This window comes from Mauremys mutica, unplaced genomic scaffold, assembly GCF_020497125.1.
Source record: "Mauremys mutica isolate MM-2020 ecotype Southern unplaced genomic scaffold, ASM2049712v1 Super-Scaffold_100054, whole genome shotgun sequence".
Lineage (NCBI taxonomy): Eukaryota > Metazoa > Chordata > Testudines > Geoemydidae > Mauremys > Mauremys mutica.
Window position 1 is genome coordinate 2756325 of NW_025423258.1, and position 18051 is coordinate 2774375.

Consider the following 18051-nt stretch of genomic DNA (forward strand, 5'->3'; position numbering starts at 1 on the left):
TCCTGTGCCAAACAGTCACTGAAAGGGGGCAGACAAAGGCCTTTAGGACGAGGCGTCCGTCACTGTCAAAAGATCATCTCCCTCCTGCAGGTCACTGGCAGCCTGAATTTGTTCCTTATCCTCCCAGAGTCGGGGCTGGAATCAGCACTACCCAGCCCCTCCGTATGTAGCAGGAACAAACACAAACCTGGTCTTTAAAACAAGCTGTCCCCTTCCTTCTCAGGGAAGATTTTTCTGTGATTGAAGTTGAGCTTCAGTTCCCCTCTCCTAGGGGCGGGGCTGGTGTGGGGCCAGCTCCCAGTGAGATCTGTTTTCACCTTTGCCCCCTTTCAGCCACTCTGGGATCCTAACTCTGCTCCCAGCTGTCAGGCAGCTTCCAGCCCATCCACCCTGCTCACTAACTCTGTGGTCACGTGTCACCCCCTTTGCCAGCACACAGAGCCTGCAGGAAATCTACTCCTGCCAGATGCACTGGTATAGTGATGTGCGTAAGTGTCTTCCAAGCAGTTGATCTGGGTTTGATTCCCAGCCAATGCAATAATGGCTTTTCTCTTCTGTTGTTTCCTCATCTGGAAGTGGTTTAATTTCAGTCACATTGTGTTACAATCACATTATCTATAGAATGAGACAATAAATGTGTCAAAGTCCAGCAGGTCATACAGGATGGAGGCACACAAGGGGCTGGAATGTGTCATCTGAGAAAGACAGAACCCTTGGAAACCTGCATCTGGCCTTGCGTGTTATGATTCCAGCTGCGTGAGCTGTTTGTAGGATGTTCCGGCACGATGGGGACATGAAGTTTTGAGTTTTTGCTCTTGCAGGTTCCTTTGCTGTTATAATTATAATGACATGAACAAAAGGGAGGCAAAATAAACATAAACCCCAAATTGCAATACAGGTGGGGAAAGAGACGATCACGGTTAAGCCAAACACGTCAAAATAAAAATTAATACAAAAACGGTGAGGAGGGAAGAGATCAGGTATGTGGAGATCCCCTTGATATTTCAACGCACATTGTTAGAATCAAAGATCAGACTTGACACTGGAAAACTACCTGTCTCTCTGAACACCTGTGATGAGCAAGATGGAGTTGGGACACCTGTTCTGCTTCAATCATTTATTGTCTCTCTGTTCTCTCCTTCTTCTCCCCCCAATTCCTCATCTCCAATGTCTCTGCCTTTCTCCTCTTGCTCCCTCTCCCCTGCCCTTTCCAGGAACTCACACTGTACAGCATTTAGGACAAGCCAGAGCTCCCATGTTCTGCACATGAGCCTGTGTCAGAGGACACGTGACCCCGGTCAGAATCAGTCACCAGATCAATATGACCCTTTATGGGCGACTTCTCTGCCTGCTCTGCAATTTACATCTCCCCTCTCCCCCCACCCGCAAACAGGGTGGGGTACAGCTCTGACTGAGAGGCCTAACAGGAGAAATTTCAGCCCAAAGACAGATTTGTGTGAAATGTTGAGAAATGAACAGCCCCCCAAATCCCCAGAACTCTAGTGTCACCCCCATGGCACCAGCACAGGGAACCCAGTGAGATGGGGTTACAGAATACAAGGGGGGAGGCAGCAGGGAGAGAGGTGACAGGGAATCTCTCTTTTTCTTTCTCTCTTCACTTTCTGTTCTTCTCTTTCCTTCCAGGAACTGCAGTCACAGCAGGGAGGGGTTTGTCTCCGTGTCTATCATGGAGGTGGTGGAAGTGACGGATTCTGTCCATCCTGTTAGCCATGGCGTTATCTTCATCTTCAAATACCTCTCAGGACATTTAACAGAGGGAGTGAACCCCCCGAAATGGCTCCCTGTTGAGGCGTTGTACCATACCTGCCCCTGGAGACTGTCTGGTTTTATACTCTTAGAGCTTTTTCTCTTCAAACCGCTTATTCCAATCTCTGGGCCAACCTCCGCATTTCAGAGTTTAGAATTTACTCTCATCACCCTCCTATGGCACTTTCCATGTGACTGAGACAAAGCAAGTGGGGGAAGCTCCGTGGCTAATGAAAACCAATGCTCTGGGTGAGGCCTGAACTCACACCCACAGCTGTATTTCCCCCTGCATGAGCCACTATAGGTGCTTCTTAGACAAACTTGGGCTGTCGGTGGTTATGTGTGTCTGTGCTTCACCACTTTGGCTGCTCTGTGAAAAGCTGATGGTTCAAACGGAGGTGGTAGAAGTGACGGATTCTGTGACTTCCTGCAACCTCCGTGACTTCTGCAGTGGGCACAGTGGCTGACTCCAGGGCCACCCAATCAGCTGGCTCCAGGGAGCGCCCAAACAGCGGCCAATGCGGCTGGCCCGGGGACCACTTGACCAGTGGTCCCAAGGGCAGCAGGAGCAGCCGCAGCTCGGTGGCCCCAGGCAGTACTCTTGGGGTGGCAAGAGCAGCAGCTGGTCCCCTGGGGCTTCCCCCTCTGGGGCAGCAGCTGGAGTGGCCGCAGCTCTCAGGGCTTTTCCCCTGGTAGCTGGTGCTCATTAGCCATCAATTAAATCAACACGCTTCCCCCTGCAAGTGGATTTAGCCCAGGACCCTCAGAGTCAGCAGCTGTTACGCCCCCACTGAGCTCTCTGGTCAGGTGTCCTAGCACTGGGAGCCTCCTGTTTAGATCCTAAAATAGCGTTTTTGCACCGGGGCTGAAATTTTGGACTGGACATTGTAGCTCCACCGTTATTTTATTGAATTACTTCAAAACAGCAACCCAAGAAAGTCTCCTAAGGGCCAGGCTCTCTGCCCTGGAAACAGCTGCCCCTGCTCTCCAGGAGTCTGTGCGTTCCACACAGCAACGTACAAACCTGCTCCGCACTGAAGGGGGGTCAGACAGTGACAATAATGCAAATCTTCAGACTATTAACCCAGGTCCCTTCCTTTCTTTAACCCAGGACATGCCAGTCACCTGTGAGCCATGGCGTTATCTTCATCTTAAAATACCTCTCAGGACATTGAACAGAGGAAGTGAAACCCCCTCCCCCGAATGGCTCCCTGTTGAGGCGTTGTACCGTACCTGCCCCTGGACACTGTCTGGTTTTATACTCTTAGAGCTTTTTCTCTTCAAACCCCTTATCCCAATCTCTGGGCCAACCGCCGCATTTCAGAGTTTAGAATTTACTCTCATCACCCTCCTATGGCACTTTCCATGTGAATTGGGCAAAGCAAGTGGGGGAAGCTCCGTGGCTAATGAAAACCAATGCTCTTGGTGAGGCCTGAACTCATAACCCCAGCAGTGCGCCTACCTCATTAGCCAGTTGTACCCCTGTAGGTGCTTCATAGACAAGCTTGACAGAAGCATAGGCAGTTACCTGTGTCTATGATTAACAACATTGGTGGCTAATGGAAAGGCTGATGGTTCAAACCCATGAGAAGATAGAGGTAGTTTTTTTTGTGAAGAGAATCAAGTACATTTTAACAAGCAGGAAAACGCCTCAATTCTGATCTAGCCTCATTGGGCAAGCATAAGCAGTACTTTTGCCAGCTGTGTTGGTGGTATAGTGGCAAGCATAGCTACCTTTTAAACAATTGACCTGGGTTTGATTCCCAGCCAATGCAGTGAGGTGATCTTTTTCTCAGCTGGGAATTAGTTTAATTTCAGTCACATTGTATCAGTTTATCTATGGAATGAGAGAATCAATGTCCTGCAGGTCATTAAACACCCAGAGCATTGGTTTAACACTGGTATTACAATGTTTGGCTGTTGTTTTTTTCCTTTACTTCCCTCTCCTTTTTAGACTCAGAGCCTTTAAGGTCAGAAGGGACCAGTGTGATCATCTAGTCCGACCTGCTGCACCTTGCAGGCCAAAAGACCCCACCCACCTGCTCCTGGAATAGACCCGGGAGGGGAGGCAGCTCCGTGCTCTGCCCCTACCCCAGGCAGCACATGGAGGCCCTCTGCTCCCCTCCCCCCACAACGGGTGTGCAGAGATGTGCCAGCAGCACTAAGGTGGCTCCCTGCCCACTCTGCCTCCGCCCCTCCGTGCCGCTCCCAGAAGTGGCTGGCATGTCCCAGCATCCCCTGGGGCGGGGGGAGTGTCTCCATGTGCTGCCCCTGCCCCGAGCACCAACTCTGCAGCTCCCATTGGCCAGGAACTGTAGCCAATGGGAGCTCTGGGGTCAGCGCCTGCAGGCAGCGGCGCACAGAGACCCCCTGGCCCCACCCACCTAGGAGCTGCTGCCGGAGGATTGTGTGTACCGGTCACTTTGGGAGCTGCAGTTCCCGGGGTAAGCGCCACCCCCGCTGCACCCCAACCCCCTCCCCCAGCACAGAGCCCGCACCCCACACCCAAATCTCCTCCCAGAGCTTTGCTTGTCGTCCTTTCACCAGAACCCCCCTTCCTCTCCTGGGCTGCAAGTAGCCACCCCAGGGAAGCCAAGAGGCAGGCACAGGATTCTGCCTCCCAGCAGCCAACCGCACCTCCCCCAGCTTTGCAGAACTAATGGTGACGCTCTACTAACCCCACTTAGCCGCACTGAGGTGCTTAGCTTCTGCCCTGCCTTCCTCAGCTCGACTTTCCTCTTTTCCCCCATTCCTGCCTCACTTCCTCCTTTGGCAAGTCACGCAGAGGAGGCCAGCAGGAAGAGCCGGCCTCCACCGGCCAACCTCCCAGGGCAGAGGAGACCAAGCCACAAGCCTCCAAAAGGTGACTGGCCCAGATCCTCTAGCTTTCCCCTGCTGAGGCCAAGGCTCTTTCTCAGCTCATTTCCCCACCCTCTGTCCTGCAGGGGTTGGGGTTATCACAGGTGTTACCCAAAATAGGGCCAGCTAGTCAGCGTAGGGAGGACTAATGACCCACCAGAGTTTGGCAGAAAGCAGCACATTTGTTATACTGACAGCTAAGCTCAAAAGAAGGCGGGAGTGTCACACTCACACTCCCATACTCATGCTCCCAGGACTGGCTCGGCACTGGAGATGTCAGGATTCTGCAAGGTAAGTGTCCCCCAGCGCCGAGATGGACGGTGCGATGGAGGTAAGTCTTCCCGAGGCACGATGGAATGTAACGCAGCGAACCACTGGCCAGGCGGTCGGGGCGAAGGGCATTCACTGGAGGTACAAGCTTGTGAGTGACTCCTGAGCACAGGGCCCCTTCCCCTTTTAAGGACCTGCTCCTCATGGCCTGTGACTGGAGATGACTTGGCTGCATCTGGTGGGTCACACTCCACCTTGGGCAGTGTTCATGCTCTGGGTGTGTGATTGCTGCCTAATGAGAGTCCCAGACACCTTGTCTGCCTGGGAGATCTTCTGCTCTTCAACCAGCCCATTCATCCCACAAGCATTGCAGGAGGGAGCGGGAGGGGGAGGGGGAAAGCCACTTCACAGTTATTCAGAGAGGGAGAGGAGACAAAAGTGGGAGCAGGGGAAGTATAACAGACCTACTTAGCATAGAAATCACTGCTGTTCCTACAAGAGCAGGGACAGGCCACTAGGAGCTGAGAAAAGGAAGCCATCAGGTTTCTGCCTGGTTTCAAACCAAGGACCTTTTGCGTGTTAGTGAAATGTGATAATCACTACACTACAGAAACTCTGCCACAAGGCTCTGCCCCTCCCTTCATAAGAACAGAAGAATGGCCATACTGGGTCAGACCAAAGGTCCATCCAACCCCATATCCTACTGCCAACAGTGGCCAATGCCAGGTGCCCCAGAGGGAGTGAACCTAACAGGTAATGATCAAGTGATCTCTCTCCTGACAGCCATCTCCACCCTCTGACAAACAGAGGCTAGGGACACCATTCCTTACCCATCCTGGCTAATAGCCATTAATGGACATAACTTCCATTAATTTATCTGCAAAAAGAACAAGGAGAACACGTGGCACCTTAGAGACTAACAAATTTATTTGAGCATAAGCTTTTGTGGGCTACAGCCCACTTCATCGGATGCATGCAGTTAAAAATACAGTAGGAAGATATATATACACACAGAGAACATGAAAAAAATGGGTGTTGCCATACACACTATAACGAGAGTGATCAGTTAACGTGAGCTGTTATCAGCAGGAGAAAAAACCCTGATGTTGGGAGGGGAACAGGAGAAAGGACAAAAGAAGCAAGAGACGAAGAGAAAGGAGGGAGGGAGGAAACAAAAAGGACAAACCCCAATGTCCCCAGTGATTCTAAGGGACAAAATCCCAGGTGTGCAATAAAATTCTGCCTCCTTAAGCTCGTGTTTTCCATCTCTAGAATTCAACTCTCACCAGATGGATCAGACTGAACAGGTTTCAAACCTCCAGGAGGCTCTTACCTTCTAAACAGGGACGTCTGTTTTCCAGTAAAATCACTAAAAGGGAAGGAGAAAACTCGAAAGAGGTTCCTCCTGGCGCTCACGTCCGTGAACACGAATACTCTCTCAGTCCTCAGAGAGAGACCTGGAGAAGGAGACTTGCTGCAGCAAAGCCACAGGGGTCTCTGAGGTTTCCCTGGCCCCTCGCCCCTGTCCTGCCTGGCTGATGTCAGCATCTCTCTGTGAGGTCACCACCTCCCCACCACCTTGGACCAATAGGCTGAGGTCCTGCAAAAGGCCTTTGTGATGTCACTGCCACACCCCTCCCTTGCTGGGCCAATGTCCTGCCCCTGGCCAGGCACTTTGCAGGTATGAGCTACTCCCTGTGGATCACCCCACTCAAGGAGTGTTCGTTCTAGGCAGCAAGCCGGCTAGACAGGGAAACATCAGATGCTGCTCCCAATGCTTCACTCAGTTTTTCAGAAATGTGTCGACTTTATGGCCAGAAGAGACCATTAGAGCATCTAATCTGACCCCCTGCATATCACAGGCCTCCTGAAGGACACAATAGCTACTTTTGGGGCAAACACATTCCAGAAAGGCATCTAGTCTTCATGAAATGACATCAGGAGATGGAGAATCCACCACTTTCCTTGGTAGCTTGTTCCTGTGATGAATCATCCTCGCTGTTGAATATTTGTGCCTTAGTTGTAATATGAATTTGTCTCTTTTCACCTTCCAGCCATTGGGTCTTGTTAGGCCTTTCTCTGCTCCATTCAAGAGCCCTTTAATACCCAATATTTTCTCTCCAGTAAGGCACTTCAACACTTCAGTGAAATCACCTTTCAATCTTTTGATAAGCTAAACAGGTTGAACTCTTTCAATAGCTCACTAGAATGCATTTTTCTCCAGCTCTCAGAACATTTTGGTGGCTTTTTGCTGCTCTAGCTCCAATTTCACAATATCTTTTTCATATGAGGACACCAAAACTGGAGGCTATTCCAATATCAGTCTCACTGATGCAGTGTCAGCTCCTGTGATGTTATTGACATAATCTGTAACTGTATAGATCACCATTGCAACCACTGTTCTATATTTGCAGCCAATATTGTAGAAAGGTTGTTGTGTAAGGGATCTATGGAGAGGTTCTGATTGGCTGATTATAATGATGCTATCTCTAGATGTGTATCATTTTTGTAGTTGACGTTATGAATATTGGCTCTATGCTGTCTGTATTTCAAACTTGTGATATGCTTCTGGGGAACACCCTGGACAAGTTGGTGTCAGTTCTGCCTAGCCTGCTTGATGGCCCATTAAGGACCATCAGCTATACAATCGACCCACTGAGCGAAGGCAGATACGCCTTGTGACTCAGCAAGGTCTGCAGGGACCTGCCTATGGAGAGAACTCTAAGGTTTTTCTGTGCCACGTGCTGGATAGAGTGTCCTTGGGACAAAGAAAGCAAAGACCACATGGCAAGAGGCTATAAAAGGCTGATGCCTCGTCTCCATCTTGTCTTCAATCCTGCTTCTTACCTCTGGAGGGACTTTGCTACAAACTGAAGCTCTGTACAAAGGACTGAATGACCCATCCCAGTGGGGGATGTACTCCAGAGACTTGATTTGAACCTGCAGTTTATTCCATCACTGCTACAAGCCTGAACCAAGAACTTTGCCATTACTGGATGTGAAAGGTTAAAATCCATGTGCATTTTATATAACAACCTGGTCTATGGATTGTGCCACCTCTTTTCCAGACCCGAAGTCCAGAGTATGGTCAAGGGACCAGAGGCCTAGCAAATAGTGACCAGCTAAGAGAAAGCTGGGTAAACAGAAAGCCTTGCTTGCTAAGATAGGCCTGGCCAGCAAATTGCCAGGTGTTGGAGCTAAGAACTAAATAATTGTGTCTTATTCAGAGTTGCAGATTGAGCAAAGAATCCCTGTTCCTATTGTGTTAGTCTCTTCTGTAGGGAGACGTTTTTCCCACAGAGCCAACCCTGAGTTTATGAAAAGTTGGCACGTCAGTATAAGATATGGCATCCTTCCACCTCCCTTCCCAGGGACCAATGCCTGCCGTTAGACACTCAAAAACAATCTTTATTGCCATTTTCTTTCACTGTTTCTTTGCTTTAACCCCTAGGAATGTACCTGTTGGACAATCAATGGAGTTGCTCCATTCCTATGGACCTCAAATCAGAATTCAACATATATATTTTATACTAATAACATATGATCAAAGTATTAATGAAATCTTAACTTGCTAACTTGAGACCATGGGTGGAGACATTATGTAACCTGTTAACCATTGGCTACTGTTCTATCTTGTCTTGCTGCAAAACCTATCCCAGGGTTTGGAACTGCCTACGCCGTCACTTTCCCCCACCCATGGAAAATCTATATATTCTATTGTAATTAATTAATTAATAGTGTCTCTGAGCCTAATAAGCCCACTCCGCCATCACTGTGTGTAATAAACTCCTATTCTTTTCCTCTACACAGTGGAGATTTGTGTCCTTCACAGACACCTGCTGAAGAAAGAGGAGATTCAGCATCCAGCTTGGCTGAATGTGTCTCCTCTCCCCACAGCTTGGTGATTTTTGAGGAAATGGAGAAGACTGCCTTTGCCTAGCTGTACATCGCTTGCAAAAGAAACAGGTCTTTTTGGTGACAAGTGTTGAAAGGAGCCATTAGGCAAATGTGGAGACAGGAAAAATGTCCCCTAACTGAACTGGCATCTCTGGATGCTGAAGTCACAACACAAAGTGCTAAACAGTATATGAACATGGCTGGTGTTAGAAGAGTCTCTACCAAAGCCTTTCCCACCAGCAGGGGCCTCTCTGTGCACAGAACTCCTGGTAGCATGATGGCTGCAGGCAGTGGAGAACTCCATTTTGGCATCTCTTTTGTGGTGAACATCTGCAGTGGCTGTTTAAAGGTCTCTGGATAGTGATCTTTGGGAAGAGCTGGCTGAAGTGTCTTCCTAGTAACCAGGAGATCCTGGCTTGGCCTGACAGTTCTTCCTTGCAAGTCTTGAGGGAAATGGGGAACGTCTGTAGTTTGGAATTTGCAGGTGTTGTCCTGGACCATCAAATGGAACAGTTGCAAGTATTTTCTTGAAGCAGGCACCATGGCTTAGCTGGCTAAAGTACCTGTCTAGTAAACAGGAGATCCTGGGTTCAACTCCTAGTGGTGCCTTGTTGTATGGCTTTGTCTCCTCTGCTCACATTTTCCTGTGTCTTTCCGGGAAACAGAAGAGACCTCCCTTGTTATCCAAGTAATTGCTTGCTAAGGAAAAAGTTTCTTTGGAGAGAAACATTGGAAAGAATCAAATCACAAGCCTGGAGTTGATGAAAAGGCTGCTGTGACTGGCATTAGCATGGTGGTTGCTTCAACTGCAATTGCTGCAACACGAGAGCCTGTGCCACACGTCCTTGTGATTCGCTGGGGATGTCTGCACACAGATGTCATGTCATCTTCCTTTTGATTGTCACTGATGAAAAATGGAGCCGCTGGGAGAAAAGTCCCAGAGGCACCTGCCAGGTAAAGTGGAGGTTAGAGATGCAGCACCCAGTGGTGCCTTGCCAAATGTGTCCACTCCTCCCACCTTTTGGTCAATCTTTTGGGGAAACAGAGAAGACTGCCTCTGCCTTGCAATGCTTCCAAAAGAAACCGGTCATTTTTTCTGACAAGTGTTGGAAGGAGGCACCTAAGAAATGTGGAGACAAGGAAAAGGTCGCCATAACTCAACTTGCATCCATGGCTCTTGAGGCCACAACGCAGAGCACTAAGCACTGTACGACCACAGCTGGGGACAGAAGGGTCTTTTCCACAGGCATTTTCCACTTGCAGAGTCCTCTCTGTGCGCAGAATTCCTGATAGTTTGATGTCTGCAGGCCCTGGAGATCACTATTTTGGCATCTCTCTCACTGTTTCAGTGAACATCTGCTGTGGTTGTTGAAAGTCTGTGATGGGATCTATGGGATGCAACCTGAACAGTGGGACCCCTGAGCCCTGTGTCCCACTGCCTGGGCTCCCTCTCACACGATGATGCTGTGAGGAGCTGTGAATCTCTGGCAGATATTGCACTTACACAGACATCCACAGGTAGGGACACATCCAACTGAGTTACATGAATGCTTCTCCCAGCCACTCATAACACTAATGATAGAGAGCCTCCTGCCAATTCCCCCCAGCTCTGCAGTCTGGCGTCCCTGGATCATACTATCTTGCCTTAATCAGAAGCCTGATCAGTGTGAGTTTATTACGCAGAGCCCACCCCTCCCTCACTGTGAATAGTACATGAACCAGCCTTGTAATGGAGCTGCGATTTCCCATGAACTTCAAGCAAAATACACCAGTTTCATAAAACAGATTTATTAGCTACAGAAAGATGGAGTTTTAAGGATTATAAGTGGTAGGCATAAAAGATCAAAGTAAGTTACCATGGAAATTAAAGATAAATTCACAATCTAAACTTTACACCTGATTACACTAGGCCGTAGTTCGGTTATGCCACAGGAAGGCTTAATGCTCGAGCTGCAGTGCATGCTGGGCAGGCTTAAGGCCGGGCTCCCCATGGCAGGAGAGAAGAAGAAGACTCGGCCCCTGGAGGGGCAGGCTGGGGCTTCCTGGATCCCATTTGCTCACAGCCAGTGCCCTGCCCCCACTCCCATGTCATCAATGGCTCCCCCAGGTCAGCCAGAATGGAGCAGCGGTTTTCACTGCACCAAGTCCACTTATAGCTTACAGGCAACTCCCAAACCCACCATCTCGGCCAGAAAGGAGCCCACTCAGCCTCGCCATTGCTGCTTTTCCTTCCCCCCAGAACCCCGCTTCTTCTGGGCTGTAAGGAGCCATCCCTGGGAAGCCAAGAGGCAGGCACAGGATTCTGCCTCCCAGCAGCCAAACACACCTCCTCAGGCTTTGCAGAACGAATGGTGATGCTCTACTAACCCCATTTCGCCGCAATGATGTGCTTACTTTCTGCCCTGCCTTCCTCAGCTCGACTTTCCTCTTTTGCCCCATTCCTGCCTCACTTCCTCCTTTGGCAAGTCACACAGAGGAGGCCAGCAGGAAGAGCCGGCCTCCACCGGCCAACCTCCCAGGGCAGAGGAGGCCAAGCCACAAGCTTCCAAAAGGTGACACGCCGCACTTTTCTAGGTTCTCCAGCCTGACGCCAAGGTGCTTTCTCCACTGCTGTCAGCACCCTCTGTCATGCAGGGGTTGGAGTTATCCCAGGGACAGGCCAATAGGAGAAGGAGGAGGCCTTCCTGAACAGCAAGGGGATCTGGCAGAAGGAAACCAGCCTGTTTCTGAACCAGGGACCTTTTGCGTGTTAGGCAAACGTGATAACCACTACACTACAGAAACTCCATCTGCTTGGCTGTTGCTCACCCTGGCACAGACCGATGGACAAACCTGGAGAAAGTGGTGACAGCCCTTCAATAGGTCAGCTGGCAGAGCAGAGGACTGGAGCGGGCACTCAGGAAGTCGTCCTTATGTCGCCCTTGTGACTCAAGCTTGAGGGAGAGCTTCTTTTTCTTCCCCTTGCTGACAAAGAGCAAGAGAAGAATGAAAGGTCAGGTGGGCCAACTCGGTGCAGAAGCCCATGCTGCCTTTTCCTGCTGCATAGCCTGAAATGAGGGACTCGTGGCAGTTAAAGGAACTGCTGCACTTTCAGAAAACATCCCACCCGTGCACAAAGGGGGACAGAAGAGCCTGTTAGTCTAGCACGCTCCCAACTGAACTACTTCAGCAGCTGCTCGGTTTCTTTTTGGCCTCCTGCTTTTCTGTCTGGGATGTTGTTGTCAGCTGTGGCACAGAAAAAGGACGTCATTGCGAGCGGCCCATGAAGACAAGATTCACTTTTGCCTTCCTTGCTCGGCTTTACTCACTTCCTCGCCCTATTCCTGCCTTAGTTCCTGGGTTACCTGAAGGCGATGGGAGGCCAGCAGTACCAGGAGGAAGTTGGGCAGCTAGACCCTGGTGGCAAAAGTCCTGCCGCCACTTGCCACCCCACTCTCTTCTCCCAGCGTCACATATTGGCCACCAGGGACTTGGTGCCCAGCAGCGCAACGGAAGGCAGTGGACAGAGCCACCCTCGCCTTGAAGCTCCGGCTCATTAAACCACATCTTCAGTCGCTGATGGCCAATGAGAGACCGACATCGCTTGCTATTTTAGCACTTGGAAATGCCATTGGCCAATCTTTGGATCTCTGTAATGCTGCGCTTCAGTTCATGGGGGAAAGGTGAGAGAAGCGACCTTTCAACAAAAGGCCTGGAGTTAACATCCTAACGCTGTCTCCTACTCTAACACTATTTAATACCGGCCCACCCTGTGCTACTGACAGTTCCATTTCTAGATGTTAGTACATTTCAGTTACTGTCAAAATTAAAAAGTTTCTATATGCTTAAAAAAAATGCATTTGTTTTATTTGCTTATATATGGCATGAATAAATACAGGTTTACAGAACCTAGCCTGCAAATTTATCATCTTATATGATAGAGAAAATCATGCATCGAAATTGTGCGTCAAAATCATGAGCTGAGCTACAAATGCAATGAAAAATAAGATATTCAAAATTTTAACATATGCGGGGGTACCGAAGACACGTCTTGCCTGGGAGAGGCACTTGGTCTAGGGGAGGCCCTGTCAGGGAAAGCAGGAGTTAGTGTCACACGCCTATTTCCAGGCTGTAATCTGTGGGCGCCCTGCTCTGGGGGAGGGCTCGCGGCAGCCCAGACTCAGGGCTGGAACAGGCCCCGGATTGAGGGGGTGGCTGCAGGGTTTGCAGAGCTCTGATGTCTCAGACAATGTGTCTCTCCCAAAGCCTCAGATCTGCATCCCCAGAAGGCTCCTGCGCTGCCTCCGCTCCTTTCACAGTCTATAGCAAGGAGCAGCAGCAAGGGTCAGGGATGAGCCATAGGGCACTAGGTGGGTGGCCGAGGCTTCAGGAGCCCAGAGTGTGTGCCTGTCTGGGCATTTTGGCTGAGACCTCAGGGACACATTGTGAGGCAGAATCCCAGGCATCTGTATGGAAGGAGCATAAGGACATAAGGACATACGAACGGCCAGACTGGGTCAGACTGGGTCCATCTAGCCAGTATCCTGTCTTCCCATAGCGGCCAAAGCCAGGTGCCCCAGAGGGAATGAACAGAACAGGGAATCGCCAAGTGACCCATCCCCTGTCACCTATTCCCAGCTCCTGGCAAACAGAGCCTAGGGACACCATCCCTGCCCATCCTGGCTCAGAGCATGTCCTCCATGAATTGATTTAGCTCTTTTTTTGAACCCTGTTATAGTCTTGGCCTTCACAACCTCCTCTGGCAAGGAGTTCCGCAGGTTGACTGTGCGTTGTGTGAAAAAATACTTCCTTGTGTTTGTTTTAAACGGGCTGCCTATTGATTTCATTTGGTGACCCCTAGTTCTTGTGTTATGAGAAGGAATAAGTAACACTCCTTATTTACTTTCCCCACACCAGTCATGATTTTATAGACCTCTAGCATATTTCCCCTTAGTCAGCTTTTCTCCAAGCTGAAAAGTCCCAGTCTTATTATTCTCTCCTCATATGGCAGACATGCCATACCCGTTTCTGAACCGTTTCCAATTCCAATACATCTTTTTTAAGATGGAGCGACCATATCTGCATGCAGTATTCAAGATATGGGCGTACCATGGATTTATACAGTGGCAATAAGATTTTCTCTCTTATTCTCTATCCCTTTCTTAATGATTCCCAACATTCTGTTCGCTTTTTGCCTGCCACTGCCCATTGAGTGGATGTTTACAGAGAACTATCCACAGTGACTCCGAGATCTCTCACTTGAGTTGGAACAGCTATTTTACATCCCATCGTTTTCTATGTAGAGTTGGGATTATGTTTGCCAATGTGCATCACTTTGCATTGATCAACATTGAATTTCATCTGCCGTTTTGTTGCCCTTTCACCCAGTTTTGTGAAATCTCTTTTTAGCTCCTCCCAGTCTGCTTTGGACTTAACTATCCTCTGTAGTTTTGGATCATCCGCACATTTTGTCACCTCGCTGTTCAGCAGATCGTTTATGAAGATGTTGACTAGTCCCAGTACAGACACCACTAGTTACCTGTTTGCATCCTGAAAACTGTCCATTTATTCCTACCCTTTGTTTCCTGGCTTTTAACCAGTTATTGATCCCCGTGAGGACCTTCCAGAGGTGAACGTAAGCTGGTACATTCCGGTATGGGGTACTGGCAAGAGCGGGTACGCTGTGCCAGCCCGGCCCGGCTTCCCCAGGCTGGTGATTTAAAGGGCCCAGAGCTCCCTGCAGCCTCCCAAGCCCCCCTGGCGGAGCCCCGGGGAGCAAATCACTGCCCTGGAACGCTGCTCTCTCCCGCGCTACGAACACAGAGCAGGGGCGGCGGGAGCTTCCTTACAGTGGGGGGTCACTATTGTCTGAACTGTGGCACTCCCATGAAAACCCTTCCCCAAGGACCCACACTCACACCACCTCTCCCCCCGAGGCCACACCCACAGAATGCCTCTCCCCCCCCCAAGACTCCCCCTTTCCCCCTCCATCATTTGTCCTAACAACCAGTTAAGAGTGGTGGGGCCACGGCCCTCTAAACCCCCTGTTCCTGCACCCCTGACACAGAGCTAAGCAGCAGCAGTGTGTGTGTGTGCATGTGACAGAGGCTGCTGTGCTGAGCTGAGCCAGTGAGGGAAGCGGGGGCTGATGTTGGGGCTGCCCCCTCCCCCTGCCTCAGGCCTGGTTGCTTGCAGCAGCTGTCTGAACATAGAGACAGTGTGCGACACACTCCCTCTCCCCACACACACACTCCCTCTCCCCACACACACACAGTCTCTACCCCGCCACGCACACTGCAGTTGAGAAGCAGCTGGCAATCTAGTAAGATGCCCGTGGAACGGTGGGATAGAGAAACCTGCATCATGTGATGCTGTACCGGCCCATGAGGCATTGCAAACCCTTCCCAAAGCACCCTGCAGCCAGTTGCACAGCTACCCACAGTGCACTGCTCTCTGTGGCCATCCAAGATTCTAGCGTGGATGTGCTCTGGTGACACAAGGGGCATAGTGTGGACATGCAACAGCTGTTTAATTAAAACACTTTAAAGCCGCATTACCCAATAGTGTAGAGACAGCTTGAGAGTGAGACAAGACCCAGCTCCCTTGAAACTAAAGAACCACAACTTTCTCCATAGTTGGCAGGATTCAAACCTGCGCAGGGAGACGACAATGGATTTCTAGGCCACTGCTTTAACCACTCAGCCACAACTACTTGGTTGAGATGTGTCTCTCACTGCACTCTAGTTCTGTTCTCACTGAGTGATCAATTCCAGTTGTTTCCTCAGACCAGCTCCCTCAGCACACACACTGCCGTGCCATTGTGTAAGTGTGTCCATGGCTGAACTGCAAGAATTCCTGCTCATTTCCCTTCTGGCTGGAGCATGGTTAGAGTGTGTTTGTGGTCAATGACGTTGCTGTAGATTGTTGTCCATTTCCTGCCTTGATCATTCAGACAGTCCCTTTCCTGCCATATCCCCAGCACATCAGTGAGTAAACTCAGCTTTTTATTCCATCCTTGATGTTTCATGGAATAACAACAGACGACTGAGGAAAGAGGTGGGCAGGGCGGGTCTCAGGGGAGGGGCAGAGAGGTGGGGGCGGTGGGCAGGGCGGGTCTCAGGGGAGGGGCAGAGAGGTGGGGGCGGTGGGCAGGGCGGGTCTCGGGGGAGGGGCAGAGAGGTGGGAGCGGTGGGCAGGGCAGGTCTCAGGGGAGGGGCAGAGAGGTGGGGGCGGTGGGCAGGGCGGGTCTCGGGGGAGGGGCAGAGAGGTGGGGGTGGTGGGCAGGGCGGGTCTCAGGGGAGGGGCAGAGAGGTGGGGGCGGTGGGCAGGGTGGGTCGCAGGGGAGGGGCAGAGAGGTGGGGGCGGTGGGCGGGGCTGGTCTCAGGGGAGGGGCAGAGAGGTGGGGGCAGCAGGCAGGCCTTGGGGTAGGGGGTGGAGAGGCACCAGGAGGCCTTCAGGGAGGAGGGGAGCGAGCGGAAGGTGGACCAGCAGGCCTCAGCCCCAGTGGAAGAGCAGGGGTGGGAAGTGGCCAATGGGAGTGAGGGCGGAGCACAGGTGGGGCCTCGGAGGGAGGAGAACGAGGGAAGGGGGTGGAGTGGGCAGGGCCGCCCAGAGGATTCAGGGGGCCTGGGGCAAAACAATTTTGGGGGCCCCTTCCATAAAAAAATGTTGCAATACTCTAGAATCCTGTGTTCTCCTGGGGGCCCTGCAGGGCCGGGGGCAAATTGCCCCACCTGCCCCCCCCCGGGCAGCCCTGCCCTCAGCCTCTCCTCGTAAGTCCCCTGCCCCCTAATCATTTTTGTTGCCCTCCCCTAGACTCTCTCCAATTTGTTTCTGTAGTGGGGGGGCGAAAATTGGACTCAATGCTCCAGATGTGGCCTCACTAGTGCCGAATAGAAGGGAATAATCACTTCCCTGGATCTGCCGGCAATGCTCCTACTAATCCAGCCAATACGACCAGGTACCCATATTGAATGCAGACCCAGCAATATTTGATACATTGGTTACTGTCCATTCAGGAGGTTATTTCCCACCTATTCATAAATAATGAAGATGCTCTAAGTGGAGGAGAGAGAGCTGTCCCGTCCGTGTAGTTAATCCATCTCCCTGAGAGGTGGTAGTTCTGTCACTGGGGGAAGCTATGGGATTGGGTGTGCAAGCTGTGGTGTTTACATGGATCTATAAATTTAATCAAACTCCATTTTTAAAAGCACTGTGGTCTGAGAACAGAACAGGAGATCTCTGAGGCAGGGCCTGTCCTTCAAAATCTTTAAGATCTCTGACTTACTTACACAGCAGCGATGGGGGTATAGCTCAGTGGTAGAGTGTTTGACTGCAGTTCAAGTGGTTCTTGGTTTAAATCCAAGTGCCCCCTTACAAACCTCTTCCTTCAACAAAAATAATGGCATTTCCATTATGTTCAGGAGTTCCACTGAATAGGGATTCCTGAAATGAATAGAAACACTCAATGTTTTCCTGTGCAAATGCATAAAAACCTAGCAAACATGTCCCTTCACTGAAATCAGTTCCAATCCTCTAAAGGATTAAAGAATCCTTATTGAGGTTGCAGAAAAAAAACATCCCGATGTGTAGAAAGAATAGTAAATATGGCAGGCGACAAGCTTGGCTTAACAGTGAAATCCTTGCTGATCTTAAACACAAAAAAGAAGCTTACAAGAAGTGGAAGATTGGACAAATGACCAGGGAGGAGTATAAAAATATTGCTCAGGCATGCAGGAGTGAAATCAGGAAGGCCAAATCACACTTGGAATTGCATCTAGCAAGAGATGTTAAGAGTAACAAGAAGGGTTTCTTCAGGTATGTTAGCAACATGAAGAAAGTCAAGGAAAGTGTAAAAGCAACAAAGAATCCTGTGGCACCTTATAGACTAACAGACGTTTTGCAGCATGAGCTTTCGTGGGTGAATACCCACTTCTTCAGATGCAAGTGGTGGAAATTTCCAGGGGCAGGTTTATATATGCAAGCAAGAAGCAAGCTAGAGATAACGAGGTTAGATCAATCAGGGAGGATGGGGCCCTGTTCTAGCAGTTGAGGTGTGAAAACCAAGGGAGGAGAAACTGGTTCTGTAATTGGCAAGCCATTCACAGTCTTTGTTTAATCCTGAGCTGATGGTGTCAAATTTGCAGATGAACTGGAGCTCAGCAGTTTCTCTTTGAAGTCTGGTCCTGAAGTTTTTTTGCTGCAGGATGGCCACCTTAAGATCTGCTATTGTGTGGCCAGGGAGGTTGAAGTGTTCTCCTACAGGTTTTTGTATATTGC

At 50.3% G+C, this 18051-nt stretch overlaps 2 non-coding genes across 2 annotated transcripts; both read left to right on the top strand.

Annotated features, from left to right (window-relative positions):
• Nucleotides 1-9328: 9328 nt before the first annotated feature.
• Nucleotides 9329-9402, top strand: TRNAT-AGU. The gene has a single exon. It is a non-coding gene; the product is annotated as a tRNA-Thr (tRNA).
• A 7672-nt stretch (nt 9403-17074) lies between these two features.
• On the top strand, nt 17075-17146 carry TRNAC-GCA. Its single transcript has one exon. It is a non-coding gene; the product is annotated as a tRNA-Cys (tRNA).
• The last annotated feature ends 905 nt before the right edge of the window (nt 17147-18051 follow it).